The sequence below is a fragment of the Gopherus evgoodei genome, chromosome 5, assembly GCF_007399415.2.
Source record: "Gopherus evgoodei ecotype Sinaloan lineage chromosome 5, rGopEvg1_v1.p, whole genome shotgun sequence".
In the NCBI taxonomy this organism is placed as follows: domain Eukaryota; kingdom Metazoa; phylum Chordata; order Testudines; family Testudinidae; genus Gopherus; species Gopherus evgoodei.
In genome coordinates, this window is record NC_044326.1 from 68,737,552 (window position 1) to 68,757,311 (window position 19,760).

Here is a 19,760-nt window from a genome sequence, read left to right on the forward strand (position 1 = left end):
CAGGACATCACATTTCTAATGGGAGACACCAAAAGACACCTCCAGGTAAGATAAGCTATCCTGAGTTCTTGTGTATGTGTGTGATTTCAATGGCTCCTCAGCACCAGCAGGAACCATGCTACCGTTGGGTGTGTTCCTCTGCAGATCCTCAGTAAAAACTGAGGAAGGAACTCACAGGAATTGATGGTGATTCCAGCAAGGGACAATGCCTCAGAATATGGATGGTCTCTGTCTTCTCTTTCTCCTATTCAGCTGGCCTTTCCATCCTCCATCTAGTGACAGCAATTTGTTGACAGACACCCCCTCCCCCCCCAATGAAAGCATTTCAGTAGGTCCTTAGGAAAGGTGTAAGGAATTATGGCATTCAAGGGAAAACCTTCTTGATCACACTTTCTTTCAACAATAGAAGAGAAGGATTTGAGCCCCTTTGGATTTGGTTTTGTTTAACCTAAGGGGATAAAGCTTTCCTGTCTGCTTTAGGAAGGTCCTGCCGCACAATGTGAGAGTTAACTAGATCAGTTTTCAGAGTAGTTCAGTAGTTCAGAGTAGATCAGTGGTTCTCAGCCAGGGGTCTGGGGTCCCCTCAGGGGGCCTCGAGCAGGTTTTTATGGGGAGCCTCCAAGCAGGGCCAGCATTAGACTCTCTGGGGCCTAGGGCAGAAAGCCAAAGCCCACCGCATAGGTCTGAAGCCTGGGCAGTGTAGTCTTGTGGGAGGCTCTGTGGCATGGGACCCCAAGCAATTGCCCTGCTTGCTACCCCCCTAATGCCAGCCCTGGTTTTTATATTCAGAAAAGCTGTTACTGCAGCACAGGGGGGCCATGAAGTTTTTATAGCATGTTGGGGTGGGAAGGGCTCAGAAAGAAAAGGTTGAGAACCTCTGAACTAGATGGCATGTTGAAAGTTCAACTCTTATTTATGCAGAGTGTATCTGGTGGCAGTGCAATTCTTCACAGAAAGGAACAATAGAGTCTGTTTTTGGAAGTGACTCCCATCATTTCACTTCTATATTCTGAAGGTGATACCCTCTTTTTTTAAAAATCAAAGTAACACTTAGAAGCTGTAATGAGTCATATTCAAATGCTTCACTTTGCAGCCTAAATAACTTTTTGGTTTAATGCAGATTTTTTGTATGTAATCAAAACATTGGGCTTCCAGTAAGCAGATAAACAAATTTAACTTGAAGGTTGACATAACATGCTAGCACCATTTATGTAATAATTAATGTCATTAAAATAAGAACACATAACCATAAAGCCCCACTCAACCAGTATAAGTAAGTAGTACATTTCACCACTGAACCAAAAAAAAGGAGGAATCAATAGAGTCCCAGAACTTTTTTATCTGAGACTTCATTAGCAACCCAAAAACAGTTTAAAAGGCCTCATATCACAAATATGTAAATGTCCAATTAATGGAAGAATTACAGCTGAGATTCCAAAATACATGTTAGTGTGAAACAAGGAATGGGAAAAGCAATTAACACCTGGGTAATGACAATTAGTATGGTGAAGAGTTTGGATAGCTGTCACTACGAGAATCAAGGGACATCAATCACTATGTAATTCTTTACCAAATGCTGTCTGAGCTCTATCAAAGTGTAGTTGTGGTTACTGATGGGTGTTGATGGAATAGACCAGGGGTTCTCAAACTTCATTGCACCCCGACTCCCTTTTGACAACAAAAATTACTACATGACCTTCGTGGGGTGGGTGGGGGAGCAAATTCTGAGCCTGCCCAAGCTCCCGCTGCCCTGGATGTGTGCATGGGGGGGGGGCCCAAACTGGGGGAGGAGCAGAGCCATAACTAGCTATTTTTGCACCTGAGGGAAGAATATAAAATTGTGCCCTCCCCCCCTCCATATAATTTCATAGTAGTTACTTTGTCTTTTAAAAAAAAAAGTAAATAACAATAATAATGATGATAATAGAATGTTTCATTTAATCATAAGATTTGCATACAAAATCAACTAATACATATAAGGTGTGCACCATAGTGCATCATGAACTGTCGGTTGGGGCTCACAGCCCTGGTGCAGGTGTTGGGGCTTCCCTCACAGCTGCACACTGGGGTCAGGGTCGGGACTCACAGCCCGGGGCATGGGTCAGGGTCGGGGGCTCGCAACCTGGTACAGAGATCAGGGTCGGGGCTCGCAGCTGCACACTGGGTTTGGGGTTGGGGCTTGCACCCCGGCGTTGGGGTTGGGGCTCGCAGCCGTGCATCCCTGTCAGGGTTGTAGCTCACAGCTACGCACCTGCGTTGGGGCTCGTAGCTCCGCAGCTCCACGCGAGGGTCGGGGCTCTCAGCCATGTGTCACGGTCGGGGCTCACAGCCTGGCGCAGGGGTTAGGGTTCACAACTTGCAGCTGCACGCCGGGGTCAGGGCTCGTGACCCCCCACATAACTGGGTTGCGACCCCCCGAGGGACCCCCAGTTTGAGAACCAATGCTTTATAATTACTGTAGGGTGTATTCAATTTATTTTCCATTTACTTTGTACATTTGTCATGATGAAATGTGCATATTATGTGATTATAATTTTTCATGAAATAATAAGAATTAAAAAAATTAATTTGCCTTTTTCTGCGCCCCTCAGCTTTGTGCGCCCGAGGCAAGTGCCTCACTCGCCTCACCCTTGTTACGGTACTGGAGAAGAGAGGCAAAGCCTGGAGCTTCAGCCCCAGGCAGGAGGCCTGTAACCTGGGGCCTGCTACCCAGGGCTGAAGCCCTGGGGCTTCAGCTTTGAACCCAGGTGGTGGGGCTAGGGCTTTGGTCCCAGGCCTCAGCAAGTATACCACCAGCCCTGGTGACTCACTTTGGGATCCCGATCCACAGTCTGAGAACTGCTGGAATAGAGGCAAAACAGGTCCATTTTTGTCCGTTTCTGGCAGTGATGCTTCCAAACTCAGTTCCATAGGTTCCATGTTTTTTCTTAAATTTTGATAACTTCGGTAGGCTTCCTTTGGGAGTCCTCTGCCTTTGTTCTCAGGCTGTCATTCAAACAGATATATAGCATTAAAGGGGAAATTGAGTTTCAATGTTCTGGTGGCAGTCCACTGGAAAATAAGTCCTGGTACCTTGACCTGGGTGATAATGATTAGGGACATATCAATAATGGTAAAATTGCTATCCATTTTTGTGAAAATATTTTTAATAAAAATTTCTAATGAAAATTTTAGTTCTGAAAATGTTTGGCTTTGTGGTTTTTTATCCCTTTTTTTCTTTTTAATCCTATTGGCCCTCCCCCTTTTTTCTATTTCGATCCTTAAAAGCAGGGTGAGCAGGAGGAAAGGAGTGTCGGGGGCCAGAGGTGTTCTATATTGATGAAGCACAGTAACTCCATACTAAGTCATCCCAGTTAATGTGTTTCGTTGTTACATTGCTGATCAATTAGGGAACATGCTCGTGGTGCAATGCTCTCTTATAACGTTGTTTGGCAGCTGCCTGCTTTGTCCACTGCTGCAGAAAGAGCAGCCCATTGGAGCTAGCTGGAGGGGGCTTGGAACTAGGGTGGACCAGCAGTCGCACTATCAGCTCCCCGCTCCCCTAAGTTCCCTGTGTGGCAGCCGACCAGCAGGCTATCAGTTGCTGTCAGTTCAGCTGTCCCTTCCCGCACTGCCATGTGCTGCTCCTGCCCTCTGCCTTGGAGCTGCTCCCGGGAGCCTCCTGTTTGCTGTGTGGGGATGGGGAAGAGGGGGGCTAATGTAAGGGTGTCCCCCTGCTCCTGCCTCCCGCTTATCTCATCTCCATAGAGCTCGGGGGGGGGGAGCAATGTGACAGGGCTCAGGACAGAGGGTGCTTGTTCACAGCAGATGCTGTCTCAACTTGCTTATCTACTTAAAAAGGCAATGTACTTAAAGTGCAGTCAGCATACCTAAAGGGGCAATGCACGTCCGTCTCTCTCTCTCTCTCACACACACACACACACACACACACACACACACACACACACACACACACACACACACACACACACACACACACACACACACGGTGTGTGTGTCTGTCTGCCATGCTGTCTCCCCTCCCTCCATTTGTACTGCCTTATAGAGTCTGAGGCTACATTAACAACAATGTGTAACCTGTGAGGGTTCAGCCAAGGGCTAGTTCATCGTTTAGCAGTATTCCCTGGGAAATATCCCATCGTCTGACTTCACTACCTCAACCAAGCTTCACAGTCATTGCTGTGCTCAGTATTACATTTTGTTTAAAACTTATACTCTGTGTGTGTGTGTGTGTGTGTGTGTGTAGTCTTTTGTCTGGTGAAAAAAAATTCCCTGGAACCTAGCCCCCCATTTACATTAATTCTTATGGGGAAATTGGATTCGCTTAACATCGTTTTGCTTAAAGTCGCATTTTTCAGGAGCATAACTACAATGTTAAGCGAGGGGTTACTATATTCAGTGAAGGCTGTGCAGAGTTGTAGAGCTCTCAAGAGTGCAAAAACCCAACCACTCACTTGTGTTACATTCACTTAAAATTGGTGATTCTAGAGCTGTCTCAAAACAGGACAAAAAAGCATTGGAAATAATCTCTCAGACACTTGATGCTAGGTCGCAGGAATCATGGCTATTCAATTCATGGGAAAAGGGCCACTTCATTGAGCAGTGATATGCAAAAGGAAAGGCAGGCCAGCAAAGTGATATGGCATTAAAACAAATTATACTTGTGCAATGTTTGTATAAAACACTATTTTTGAAATAGGCTTCGAGAGTCACTAGATCCTGTTTTGACAGCTGTTTAGGAAAGAGAGCTGTAGGCACTGTCCCAGCTAGTCCGGGAAATAGGGAGTGGTAAAGGGAAAAGAAGACAAATACAGATGTTGATCTGTCCTCATACAGGTGAAACAAAAAATGCCCTGATATTTAAACGTGCATTAGAGTAATCACCTTGATCATATTAAATAAACAGGATGAGAGAGGACTCTCTTGTTAATATAGACTAAAACTGTGTGGCTCCAAGTAAAAGCAAACCTTTATGAAGAGGATGTCTCTCTTGAGTTAACTGACAAAAACTTGCTGGCCCCAGAAATGGGAATAATTTGGCAAGGATGGGAGTCTACTTAGTGATATACCCGACACAGAAATGTACAGTAAACATGATTGAATACACTTGATCTCCTATTGTTAGGTAATAAAGCAAGTCCTCACTCACCTCTCCAACACCCAAGCTCGTGCAGAGTTGGAATTTGGGCACACAATTCTGTCAGAGACCAGACCCCAATGCGTTGATCAATGGGCTCACACTACCCCAAAAGCTTTAGAATAAGTGTGGCCCCTTTATTAGGGGTGAGCATCAATATTTATACACAGAAGTAAACAAAGTGATTAATAAAAGATAATGGTCATGCATAATCAATCAAGATTTTACAGGAAGAGCAAGTTTAACAAGTAAATGCATAGAGATAAAGGCTAATGGCTACTTGAGGAAGGGGGTGTCATGAGTAGTTTGCAGGTCAGTGCTTTGTTCAAAAAAAGGTTCAGAAAGGATTATGCAGAGACGGCCAGTCTGGGTGTTTTTTGGCTCCAAAGTTCACCAAAAGTTTAGACCCAACATTCCTCCATTTGTAGCTTTGAGATAACTATTAATCAAAAAGCTACACCCTATTTCAAGATCTCAAGGGCCGCTTGGCAATTTCAGCCTGGGCCAATTCGAAGAGAGTAAGGCTTTTAGCTGAAGTGGGAAAAGAATAAACTGACTTACATGAGTTTATGAGGGAGGGGACACACTGAATACAGCAACACAGTATTATAAGGACTACCATGGCCCCAACAACACCCACCAAGAGGTTTTTAACCCACCCAAATCCGGGCAGCCAATTCCATAAGGCTCCCCACCAATCATAAGGTGGCTGGCCAGAGGAGTAGTTTTTAGCCATTTCCCTTAGGTGTTTGGTACGTTGAAAAGTGTCAGAGTAGGTGTCATTTACAAAAACACAGCATTCTTCATTTATGAGGGCGCAAGTTCCTCCCTGGGCTGCTAACATCATATCTAAAGCCATTCTGTTTTGCAAAGCCAACTGGCGCAGCTGGGACATTTCCCCGGCCTGGTTCTCAAATAGGGTTGCAGTTTCATTGGTCAAAGATTCTAATAGTCCCTGTAGACGGATGATGGCACCCTTCAAGCTAGTGTGACCAGCCCACCGCTGCCAGGACAAACCATCACGGAGATTAATATCTCTGTCAGTTTCACGGATGTTACGAATGTGGGGAAAATGAGGGGGAGTGAGGGAGATCCGAGAAGGCGGTGCTAGCCATGCCAAATAACATGATCCTGCCCAATCAGGGGAGAGAAAATAATAAGCCTTGGGCCCGCACACCCAGTATGTTCCATATAATGCGTTTTGGGTATTCCATTTCTCAAAGTAGGAGGTAACCCACCACCCGTTGTACCACTGTTCCCCTGGTAACGCAGAGGGGTCGTTGTGTGAACTGCAGAGGCACAATTTGGTAGTGTTGTCCTCAAAGGGCAGTGTAGTACTGCTTGAGCAGTTGTAGAAGGCAATTGTGTATCCTTTAACAATTAGTTGGACACCCTCGAGATCTGAGCAGGGCTTTTTAAAAACTGACTCTGAAAACCTGCCCCTCCATGAAAAAGTTGAAAAGGTTGGATCGGGGTGAGGGATCCACATATGGGATAAGTGGGATGCGCAAGGCTTGAAGCCAAGATTTTTACTAAAGGCGGTGCCATTAAAATATATGTTGCATTTACTTGTTCCCACAAAAGTTGACCCTTTTTCTTTAACAAAACACAGTGATCCTGTTTGATTGGTTACTCTGAGATATTTGTTAATTGGCACTTCTGTTTTGTCCCATGTAAGATTGGGTTGGACTGGATCTTTTATTCTAGTCGGTGGCATCCAAGTCATATTAGCAGTGGTTAGGGGAATGGGTGTGAAGGGGAGTCCCTGTGCTGCATTTACTGGAAATTGAGTACATACCCAGCAATCACTTCTATTTCCTAAAATACGAGTTTTAACCTCGTGGGAATATCTAATAAAAGCATTATCTTCATAAGCAGAAAATAAACTGAAAAAGCATAAAAAACATACAGTTGTCAGAATAAAGGGTCCTCTCATTTTTTTCGAGTTAATTTAAGTCTAATGTCTGAGAGAGGTAAGCTGGTCCACTGGTCGAAGGCAGTGTCCTCAGTGGTGACAAGAGCTGCTGGTCCGTCACTGTGGTCCACTACGGCTGGCTTGACGTGGGAGTGGTGGATCCAAGATTTGCGTCCTTCCAGGAACACTGCAGTCTGGGTTGTCAAAAGAACCTGGTGGGGTCCAGTAAACCTTGGCTGGAGGGTGTCGTCACGAACGAACTTTTTGGCCCAGACGAAGTCCCCTGGTTGGAACGGGTGGATTTGTTCCTCCAGCGGCACGGTCTGGGAAAACTGCGAGGCTTTCCAAAGGGTACGGAGGCGAGCCTGTAGGGAGAGAAACTGACACGCAGTCATATGATCCCCTCCCAATAGTGAAACATCAGCACGTGGTAGCGCCCCGCCTTTGAAAGGGGGGTGTCCATAGAGCAGTTCAAAGGGGGATAATCCCAATGCGCGGGTTGGGCGAGTACGAAGGTGAAACAGGACCAAGGGAAGTACCTGAGGCCACTTTAATCCTGTTTCCTGACAGTATTTAGCCAATGTAAACTTAAGTTCCCTATTCATACGCTCAACTTTCCCGCTAGACTGGGGGTGGTAGGGTGTATGAAAGGAGTGTGAAATGCCCAGTCCTTGTTCTAAATGGCCAAGGACATGACCAGTAAAGTGAGGTCCGCGATCTGAGTCGAGCACAAGAGGGATGCCAAAACGGGGTACAATATCTCTAAGGAGAATCTTCGCCACTGTGGCAGCAGTACAATTAGCAGTAGGAAAAGCTTCGACCCAGGAAGTCAGAGGGCAAACCAAAACAAGGAGGTGCTTTTTCCCAAAAGCCTTTGGCATATCTGCAAAATCAATTTGAAGATGTTGAAATGGAGCAGCAGGCGGAGGTCTTCCACCCTTAATTTTGTTAAGAGGTGGAGCAGGTCCATTACGCTGACATGTGCTGCATGCTTTCACTATTGATAGGCAATAGGGTTGAATGCCTGGAGCATACCAAAAGCGAGCGATAGTGTCCACGAGGGCGTGCGTGCCGTAGTGACCCCCTTTATCATGGTGCCAGCGAACTGCCACGGGGTATGTGGAGCGAGGGAGGCAGGCTCGGCCATCTGGCATAAGCCAGGTCCCTTTGACCAGAGTGGCCCCGAGGCTTTCCCATGATTTTAGTTCAGCAGCGGGTACTGGTACGGGGTGCGGTGGAGTAAAGGAGGAGGTTGCAATAGCCAATGTGGGCATGGCTAAAGGTAAGGTGGCAGCCTTCTTGGCGGAGGCGTCAGCCAGGGCATTCCCACGGGTAACGGGGCTGCTATCTTTAGTATGGGCCCGGCAGTGAACTACAGCCAGGACAGAGGGTTTTTGGAGGGCGTCCAAAAGCTTGTGGATGAGGGGGAGGTGCTGAATGGGTTTACCGGCAGCTGTCTGGAAACCTCGAAACTTCCAGAGGTGGATATGACAATGTACAACTCCAAAAGCATATTTGCTATCAGTAAAAATGGTAACGGTCTTACCAGCGGCCAACTGGCAAGCTCGGGCCAGGGCATAGAGTTCAGCGGCTTGGGCTCCCCAGTTGCCTGGCAGTGAGGCGGCCTCTTGAATGTCCCATTCAGAGGTGACAGCATAACCAGTGAAACGCTTGCCATCAACATAGAAGGAGCTTCCGTCCGAGAAGAGGATGCAATCGGGGTTGTCCAGTGGCACGTCAAACAGGTTGTCTCTTATCTGTAAGATGCTGTAAACTACTTCCACACAGTCGTGCTGGTCCTGGGGGACTGGCAGGTCAGGAAGCAAGGTAGCTGGATTAAGGGGTCCACACCTTTCAAAAATTAGGTTAGTGTCTTCTAAGAGTTCGGCCTCTAGCTGTTGCTGATGATGGGCCGAAAAGACTTGGGTTGTGCCCCTACGCAGAAGGGCTGACAAGGCATGAGAGGTCCAAACCGTGGTAAAATGACCCAGGGTTAGGCTCTTTGCCTTTGTGATCAGCAGGGCAGCTGCTGCCAGAGTCCGGGTGCAGGATGGGGTTCCCTGAGCGACAGGGTCGATTTGCTGAGAGTAAAAAGCAAGCGGGAAATGGTGGGGCCCGCTCAGCTGGGTAAGGACACCACTAGCAATTCCGCCCCTCTCGTGGACAAAAAGGTGAAAGGGTTTGCTGTAATTGGGGGGGCGGAGAGACATGGAGGAGGCCACACTGTCCTTGAGTAACTGAAAGGCTTGAATAGTGTCCGGGGACCACTGCAAAGGGTCAGGAGCAAGGTTAGCAGTGAGTCGGTGGAGCGGTTTGCTTAACTCCCCGCAGGACGGCAACCAGGGGCGACAGAAGCCAATTAATCCTAAGAAACCTCGAAGTTGTTTCTTGGTGTTCGGTAGAGGGCAGTTTTGAATAGTCTTTATGCGGGCTGGGTCCATCTGTCTTCCTTCTGGGGTTAACAGGAAGCCCAGATATCGGACCTTCTGTGAGACCCACTGAATCTTTTTAGGGTCTACCTTGTGGCCTCTGGTGTGTAGGTATAATAAAAGTGCCTTACCATCGATGCGGAGGGCAGCTTCTTCGCGATTACCTAATAGGATGTCATCTACGTATAGGACCAATGTGGATCCCTGCGGACTGGTGAAACCTTCCAAGTCGTGGCGGAGGCACTGGCGGAAAATCGTGGGGCTGTCTCTGTAGCCTTGAGGAAGTCGTTGCCAGACATAACTTTGTCCCTCCCAGGTGAAACCAAAGAGATACTGAGAGTCTGGGTGCACAGGAATGCTGAAAAAAGCTGATTTTAAGTCAATAACAGTGAACCACTCAGCATCCCAGGGGATTTGGCTGATGACAGTAGCTGGGTCAGGAACTACTGCATGAAGAGGGACCACATACTGATTAACAACTCGTAGATCCTGTACAAAGCGCCAACGAACAGGGTCTCCGTCCTTTTTAGGAGGCTTTTTGACAGGCAGTATAGGGGTGTTACAGGGAGTGCGCTGAGGGCGGACTAGCTTTTGTGCAATGAATCCCTCGATAATGGGGCGGATGCCCTCCCGGGCTTCCAGCGACAGGGGGTATTGAGGGACTGACGGGGGGGTTAAGGAAGGCTTTACCTGAATCCTTACGGGCTCTGCCGAAAGGAGCAGGCCAACATCAGTGTCAGAAATTCCCCAGAGGGTTGAAGGCAAGTCAGTGAGGTCAGGGGAGAGAGAGAGAGGTGTTTCCCAATTACCCTGAGTAGGGGCCGAATCTCCTAATACTGTCATCAATAATCCTACCCCTTCAGGAGTGCAGGTTAAAGTAGCCTCAAGCTTACAGAGTAAATCCCGGCCCATCAAAGGGATCGGACAAGCTGGGGAAAAAAGAAAACGGTGAGAAAAACATTTATCAGCATAAATAACATTCAAAGGCAAAGTGAGTCCCAGAGACTGTGGGTTGCCCTCCACCCCAGTCGCAGTTTTAACCTCAGAGGATAGCCAGGGAGAGAGGGCATGATTTAAAAGAGAGAAAGTAGCCCCAGTATCAATGAGGAAAGAGACAGGCAGTCCCTGGACTGAAAGGGTTAAACAAGGCTCTTTGCTGGGAGGGGAGAAAGTGAGAAAGGAGCCGGCTAAAGACATTAAGGAAATAAGACCATCACATTGTTTGCCTTCGCCCCCGGGGTACCGTCATTGAGGAGGCTGAGTTTGCTGCGGCTGCTGCTGTTTCCCGTAGTTGATCCAGGCCTGGGGGATGGGCTGAGCTGGTGGTGCAGGGGTGTATTCCTCACTTGTATAAGCATCTGCGGATGCAACCAGACCCTCTGGGCGTCCCCAGGGGCATTCACGTTTAAAGTGACCAGGCTGTCCGCACTGAAAACAATTTCCTGATGGCTGGGGTCGCCAGGACCCTCTTCCCCGGGCACCCTGGAATCCCCTGCCACGGCCACGGCCTTTGCCTCGAACACCACCGTGAAAAGCTAAAGCCATCAGCTTATATTCTTCCTTTTTCTCTTTCTTTTTACTACTTTCCCTTTCTTTCTCCCAGGCAAAATCAGCTACTTCCAACACTGAAGTGACTGACTCACCTCCCCAACCAGGGCGAAACTTTAAGAAGTAATCCCTTACAGGGGGCACCGACTGATTCACAAAAAATGAAATAAGAGTAGGGTGGTCTGCTTCTCTCTCAGGATCCATCTGAGTGAACATTCGGGCCCCCTCCAATAGCCTCGACCAGAACTTTCTGGGCGGCTCATCAGATTCCTGCCGAATCTGCATGAACTTAGCCTGATTAGGTGAGCGGCGAGCCATTTCCTTGAGTCTCTCTAACAATCGCTCTCTATCTGTTCGCAGCTGAGTCAGCCTTAGCTGAGTCCAGTCTAGGGGATTCCAGCCAGCGGCCAGATCCCGCCTATCCATCCAAGTAAGATTAGCTGCATTGCTATCTCCCCATGTCCTTTCTGCCATCCACAATCTACTACGTTCTTCTCCGGTCAAAACTCTACTTAACAACTGATCCACATCCGTATAAGTAGGATTATAACTTAAAAACAATCTTTCTAGAAGTTCTATGATCTTTCGGGGATTTTCCCCAAAAGACCCTGACAACTGTCCCCACTCTTTCAAATCCCATTCTAGCCATCCTTTATATTCCACAATACTAGCATGTTGCAATCGTCCATCATTGCCCATATAAGGTTGATCGTGCACCTCTAAAGGCATCTCTCTAACTATACTTTTATTATTCGCAAGAGATTTGACGGAGACATCCCCTGGGCTATCCTCGGGGGGGGGGGCATGCACCCTGCTGTACCTGCTTGGACCTAAGCCTAGTAACTACTCCTCCCGAGGTTTGCCCCTCCAATTTCTCCTCATCCTTCTGCACAAATTCCAATCTGGGATCCTGCAGATTCCCCTCTGCTACAAGGAGAGAGTCCCCCTGCGGAGGAATAGGGGCAGGTGCAGAGGGGACCAGCTGACGAGTCAAAACACGCCGTGGTCTACACCCTTCATTGAAATAACCTGGAGGGGGTTCACTCTCGGGAGAGTACCTGACTGCCATAATTTTTAAAGATTTCCACAGCTCTGCTGCTGTGTCCCAACAAAACCAGTAACATAACTGTCCCGGATGGTCTTTTTCGATCTGGCTCTTTACTCCTCTTAAGGCAGCCTGCTCGAAAGAGCCATACGAAGGCCACCTCATCTCCGAGTCGGCCAATACCGCGGTATACCCAGTCCAATTCCTTACACATAGTGTGTACAACTTCTTCCTAGACATTCCTGTCTGTACTGGGAGTTTCCCTTCGTTCCATAACTTATTTACAATCCCCAACGGACTCTCAAGAGGCACGCTAGTCCCTTGACCCATGGTGTCTGACAGGAGCCCTCCAACTGGCGTTTACCCTGCTGTCCAATACACGACCCCTCAATATTGAATTGGCTAGGAGAAATCTCCTGTGGCGCCTTGCCAATTCATATATGAGTGGTCTGACTACTGGACAGAGGTACCGCACCAGAAGGAATCCCGGACGAGCCCCCAAATTGTTAGGTAATAAAGCAAGTCCTCACTCACCTCTCCAACACCCAAGCTCGTGCGGAGTTGGAATTTGGGCACACAATTCTGTCAGAGACCAGACCCCAATGCGTTGATCAACGGGCTCACACTACCCCAAAAGCTTTAGAATAAGTGTGGCCCCTTTATTAGGGGTGAGCATCAATATTTATACACAGAAGTAAACAAAGTGATTAATAAAAGATAATGGTCATGCATAATCAATCAAGATTTTACAGGAAGAGCAAGTTTAACAAGTAAATGCATAGAGATAAAGGCTAATGGCTACTTGAGGAAGGGGGTGTCATGAGTAGTTTGCAGGTCAGTGCTTTGTTCAAAAAAAGGTTCAGAAAGGATTATGCAGAGACGGCCAGTCTGGGTGTTTTTTGGCTCCAAAGTTCACCAAAAGTTTAGACCCAACACTATCATGGATGGAATACATTCTGTTTCTTTGGCCTGGTCTACACTACACGTTTAAACTGAATTTAGCAGCGTTAAACCGAATTAACCTTGCACCCGTCCACACAACGAAGCCCTTTATATCGATATAAAGGGCTCTTTAAACCGGTTTCTGTACTCCTCCCCGACAAGGGGAGTAGCGCTGAAATCGGTATTGCCATGTCGGATTAGGGTTAGTGTGGCCGCAATTCGACGGTATTGGCCTCCGGGCAGTATCCCACAGTTCACCCTTGTGACCGCTCTGGAAAGCAATCTGAACTTGGATGCAGTGGCCAAGTAGACAGGAAAAGCCCTGCGAATTTTGAATTGCATTTCCTGTTTGCCCAGCGTGGAGCTCTGATCAGCACTGGTGGCGATGCAGTCCCAAATCAAAAAAGAGCTCCAGCATGGACCGTATGGGAGATACTGGATCTGATCGCTATATGGGAAGACAAATCTGTTCTATCAGAGCTCCGTTACAGAAGACAAAATGACAAAGCATTTGAAAAAATCTCCAGGCTATGATACAGAGTTCGGCTACTAGGATGATCTGAGGAATGGAAAACCTGTCCTATGAAAGGAGACTCAAAAAGCGTGGCTTGTTTAGCCTAACCAAAAGAAGGTTGAAGGGGGATATGCTTGCTCTTTATAAATATATCAGAGGGATTAATATTAGGGAGGGAGAGGAATTATTTAAGCTTAGTACCAATGTGGACACAAGAACAAATGGGTATAAACTGGACACTGGGAAGTTTAGACTCAAAATTAGACGAAGGTTTCTAACCATTAGAGGAGTGAAGTTCTGGAACAGCCTTCCAAGAGGAGTAGTGGGGGCAAAAGACATATCTGGCTTTAAGACTAAGCTTGATAAGTTTATGGAAGGGATGGTATGATGGGATAGCCTAATGTTGGCAGTTGCTTTTGGCAGTTGATCTTTGATTGAGCAGGGGGTTGGACTAGATGATCTCCTGAGGTCCCTTCCAACCCTAATAATCTATGATTCTATGATTATCAGCAGGTAAGTATGCTCAGTGGTCTGTGATGGGATGTTATATGGGATGGGATCTGAGTTACTGCAGAGAATTCTTTCCTGGGTGCTGGCTGGTGAGTCTTGCCCACATGCTCAGGGTTTAGCTGATCGCCATATTTGGGGTCGGGAAGGAATTTTCCTCCAGGGCAGATTGGCAGAGACCCTGGAGGTTTTTCACTTTCCTCTGCAGCGTGGGGCATGGGTCACTTGCTGGAGGATTCTCTGCAGCTTGAGGTCTTCAAACCACAATTTGAAGACTTCAATAACACGGACATAGGTTAAGGGTTTGTTATAGAAGTGGATGGGTAGGATTCTGTGGCCTGCTTTGTGCAGGAGGTCAGACTAGATCAGGCCTGCACAACTCGTAAAGCGGCGAGGGCCACATTACTCCAAAGAAAACAGCTTAGGGCCGAACCCCCCTCCCCCCGGCCCAGTGGAATCACTCCGCCCCAGCAACGCCCACCCCTGCAGTAACAAACCCTCCTTTCCCAGTGCTGCCCCACCAAAACAGCTGGGGGCCAAAAAGGAAGATTGGGGGTGGGGAGGTGAAACTTGATTTTAAATCAACCAGGGGCTCCCAGCTGAAGAGCTGGCTGAGAGCCCTCAGGGTCAAATTAAAGGGCCCAGGGCTCCGGTGGCTGCGGGAACCCGGAGCTTTGTGGGGCTGGGGCAGCGATTTAAAGGGCCCAGAGCTCCTGCTGCTGAGGGGAGCCCGAGCCCTTTAAATCCCAGCCCCAGCACATCCGCTGGAGCTGCTGCTGGGATTCAAAGGACTCTGGGCTGTCCATGGTGGCGGGGAGCCCTGAGCCCTTTAAATCTCAGCCGCGCCTGAGAATCTCTGTGGGCAGCTCAGAGCCCTTTGAATCCCGGTCGCGGCTTGGATTCAAAGGGCTCAGGGCTCCCCACGGCTGTGGGCAGCCCAGAGCCTTTGAATCCCATCCACAGCTGGCAGGGCCGGCTTTAGGAAGTGCGGGGCCCAATTTGAACATTTTTGGCGGGGCCCTGGCAGGGATGACTGAAAAAAAAAACCGTAAAAAAAAAAAAAGCCTTTCATTTCTTAGCAACCGGTTCCCTATAAAAAGTTCTGCCACAGTATGTATTTTTTGTACCAATAGGGTTACCATACGTTCGTATTTTCCTCCTGGATGGCGATTTAAGATCCAAAAAGCCTGACATGTCTGGGAAAGTACAGATGTATGTTAACCCTACCTGAAGTTCTTCTTTTTTAAAAAGATGTGTCTGAACTAGAAATGAGCTCGGCCACTCCCTGAGGGTGTGCTAGGGCGCACGTGTGGGTCTCAGCTGCTCCCTGCCCACCTCATTGAAGCAGATGTGCAGGGTTACTTCCCTGGGAACTACAGGGCACCAGTGGACATGGGGCTGGCTGGAGGTGTGGGGGAGGTGGCTGGAGGTAAGGTCTGGCTGCAGACTGGGCAAGGGGTGTGGGACAGGCTGGAGACGGCGTGTGGGATGGGCTGGCTGGCTTCAGGCAGGGCCACGAGGGGGTGCGGCATGGGTTGGCAGGGCTGGAGATAAAGGAGTGCAGGACTGGCTGGCTTCAGGCAGGGGAGTGTGGCAAGGGTTGGCTGGAGACACGGAAGGGGGTGCAGGGCTAACTGGAGACAGGTGGTGCAGGGCTGAAGGCAAGGCAGGGGGTGAGGGGCTGGCTGGAGACGAGCTGGCTGCAGACAGGAACTGGTTCAGGCAGGGCAGGATGTGTGGCAGGGCTTGGCTGTGGGCAGCTGGTGCAGGTACAGGGGGTACAGCTCATCCTGTATGGTGAGTGCCCCCTCCTCCTGCCTCCCCCACCAGGGTAGCAGTAGCAGGCCGTGGCTCAGGAGCTATTTAAAGGGCCTGGGGCTCCCCTACTTCCACTGCCCCAGCTCTGTAAATAGCTGCAGGAGCCCTGGGGAAGTGGTGGGGCTCTGGGGGCTATATAAAGGACCAGGGCAGCAAAGGCATCTGGAGACCCCCCCCCCCTACCCCAGGACTCTGGGGGCTATTTAAAGAGCTTGCGGCTCCCCTGCTTCTACTGCCCCAGCCCTGTAAATAGCCGAGGGAGCTCTGGGGAAGTGGTGTGGCTTCAGCGGCTATTTAAGGACGGGGGCGGCAGAGGCAGCTGGAGCCCCGGCCCTTTAAATAGCCCCCAGGACCCCCGCTACCCCAGGGCTCTGGGAGTATTTAAAGGGCCCGGGGCTCCCCTTCTTCTACTGCCCCAGCCCTTTAAATAGCCACGGGAACCCTGGGGAAGTGGTGGGGCTCTGTTGGCTATTTAAAGGGCCTGGGCGGTAGAAGCGACGGGAACCCCAGACTTTTTAAATAGCCCCCAGAGTCCCACAGCCCTACCCCAGGGCTCCAGCAGTGGTGCTCTGGTGACAATTTAAAGGGGCTGGGAGCCACAGGCCTTTTAAATTGCCCCCTGAGGAAGATGGGCCACCCCGCTACAGCGCACTGGCTTTTGCCGGTACACGGTACTGGGGCTTGGGCATGTGGCCCTCTTAGGGGCGGGCTGATTCAGGGCAATTGGTTGAACTGGCCTAAAGCTGGCCCTGGCAGCTGAGATTTAAAGGGCTCTGGGCTCTCTGTGGCTGCGGGCAGCCCAAAGACCTTTGAATCCTGACTGCGGCTGAGATTTAAAGAGCTCTGAGCTCGCGGCTGCCTGCAGCTCAGAGCCTTTTGAATCGCGGCCGCAGCTGGGATTTAAAGGGCTCTGGACTTCCTGTCGCTGCGGGCAGCTCAGAGCCTTTTGAATCTGGGCCGTGGCTGAGATTTAAAGAGCTCTGAGCTCCCCGCCGCTATGGGCAGCCCAGAGCCCTATGAATCCTGGCCGCGGCTGAGATTTAAAGGGCTCTGGGCTCCCCACCGCTGCGGGCAGCCCAGAGCCTTTTGAATCCCTGCCGCGGCTGAGATTTAAAGAGCTCTGAGCTCCCCACCGCTGCAGGCAACCCAGAGCCCTATGAATCCCAGCTGCGGCTGAGATTTAAAGAGCTCTGAGCTGCCCGCCACTGCGGGCAGCTCAGAGCCTTTTGAATCTCGTCGCGGGCCTCACAGTGAGCCTCTGCGGGCCGCATGTTGTGCAGGCCTGGACTGGATGATCATAATGGTCCCTTCTGACCTTAAAGTCTATGAGTCTATAAGAGTCCACGTCAGGGACTCAGCACAGTGCTGCCTGACATGCGTAATAGAAAGCCAAATAATCAAATGGACGTTCATGGAGGGAGGGAGGGGGGACTGAGGACTCCAGTTATCCCACAGTCCCCGCAGTCTCCGAAAAGCATTTGCATTCTTGGCTGAGCTCCCAATGCCTGAAGGGTCAAAAACTTTGTCCCGGGTGGTTCAGGGTATAGCTCGTCAATTTACTCCCCTTCCCCCTGTGAAAGAAAAGGGAAAAAAATCGTTTCTCGCCTTTTTTCAGTGTCACCATATATCTACTGCATGCTGCTGGTAGACGCGGTCCTGCAGCACTGAAGAGCAGCATCCCCTCCCCTTCCTTTCTTGATGGCAGACGGTGCAAAATGGTGGAAAACCGTCTTCATCATCCCGTGAGTGCTCCTGGCTGGCCTCGGTGAGGTCAGCCAGGGGCACCTGGGCAACAATGGGAATGACTCCTGGTCATTTCCGGCAGATGGTGCAAAAGGATTGAAAACCGTCCTCATCATAGCAACTGGGGGCTGAGCTCCATCAGCCCCCACTTTTCATATCTAATGAAGATTCTGTACTGCCTGGACTATCATAGCAGCGGGAGGCTGCCTCCCCCTCATTTTATCTCACTAAAAAGTCGGTGTTTCTTATTCCTGTATTCTTTATTACTTCATCACACAAATGGGGGGGACGTTGCCACAGTAGCCCAGGAGGGTTGGGGAAGGTGGGAAGCAACGGGTGGGGTTGTTGCAGGGGCACCCCCTAGAATGGCATCATCATTTCTGCAGGATCTCTGGGGCTCTGACGCAGACCGGCTGTGCTCTCTGGTTCTCTAGTAGACTTGCCCCATATTCTAGGCAGGACTGACTCTATTTTTAGACAAAACATAAAGAAGGGAATGACCTAAGGAGTCATTCCCATTTTTATCCATGCGCCCCCAGCTGACCTCAGCGAGGCCAGCCAGGAGCACCCATGACAGCAGCAGACGGTACAAAAGGACTGATAACTGTCATCACCAATTTCCAATTGCAGACGGTGCTATAGCTGATAACCGTCTCTTTAACCTTGCAAAGGCAAATGAAAGCTGCTGTGTAGCACTGCAGTATCGCGTCTGTCAGCAGCATCCAGTACATGTACGTTGACAGTGACAAAAGGCTAAATGGGCTGCATGGTTGCCATGCTATAGCGTCTGCCAGGGCAATCCAGGGAAAAAGGGCGCGAAATGATTGCTGTTGCTTTCATGGAGAAAGGATTGAGTGATGACATTTATCCAGAATCACCCGCGACACTGTTTTTGCATTGGGATATCAACCCAGAATTCCAATGGGCGGGGGAGACTGCGGGAACTATGGGATAGCTCTGAGATAGCTACCCACAGGTGCAACGGTCTGGAAATCAACGCTAGCCTCGGTACATGGATGCACACCGCCGAAATAATGTGCTTAGTGTGGCCGCGTGCACTTGACTTTATATAATCTTTTAAAAAAACCCAGTTTATGTAAAATCGGAATAATCCCATAGTGTAGACATACCCTTTCTTACAAATTTAGCTATTTCAACTATTTTCACCATTTTGAAGCTTTTTATCAAATCATTCAGAGCCCATTGATAAACAAAAATCACCAATTAAAAGCAGCTCACTGTACAATATACTGGTGTCTCCCTGACTTAAGTTTAACACTGACTTTGCAATATATCTGTACTTGTAAGTGTACAGAATAACATAATAAAAATAGATTCTACAGCAGGTTGGGAATTATTTGACCAAATTATTTTCAACCAAAAAATGCCTTTTAATTGAAACTGATTTTTTTTTTTGTGGGAAAAGGTCTCTTTCAGCAAATTTCTTGATTCAAAAAATTTTTTGAAAAAAGTTTCAAAATGGTTGAAACTTCCTATTTTGACAATTAATTACTGAAAAATTCTGGTTTTATAGTTCCAAATGGCATGTCTTTTAGAAATTTAAGCTTATTAGGATAAAAATGAAATGTTTCAGTTGACCCAACAAGCCTTGCTTCAAAGGTTTGAGAAGAACTGCACAATACCTGTTACAGTCACTCAAATATTCCATACTATAGGTCATTTCAAATAAGTGACTATGAAACCTTTACACTGCCCCTTGCTATGATGCATTCTCTTATTAATTGTTTTTTTTAATTTCACAAGGTTGCTTTAGGTACCAGGCACAGGCCTCAGAATGGAAGAAAAATTAAAAATACTGGATTTTTGCTCCTTTATTATTTAAAGAGGAACTGCAAGGTGTCTGTTTTAGTTGAATATATATTTATAATTATATAATATATATTCTAATTTAATTTAGAGGAAACAATGTTACGGTTAATGGTAATGATTTTATAAAATTCTGTTTTAATTACTTCACGTCTCTTTTAGTAGCTAACAGTGAGAAAAGGAAGATTGTGTGGTTAAGGCACCGAACTGAGGCTCAGAGAGTTCAATTAATTAAAAAGTAAGTGGCTACTGATTTTGAGTGCCTCTATGTTTTTTTGGTAACCAGTTTATGACATACTGAAAGGGCTTGATTGTCAGAAAGTTGTGAGCACATC

General features: G+C 48.4%; 1 protein-coding gene across 1 annotated transcript in view; it reads left to right on the forward strand.

Annotated features, from left to right (window-relative positions):
• The window catches only part of GPM6A (glycoprotein M6A), a 357,131-nt gene that overhangs the window by 81,490 nt on the left and 255,881 nt on the right, over positions 1-19,760 (forward strand). The window lies entirely within an intron of this gene.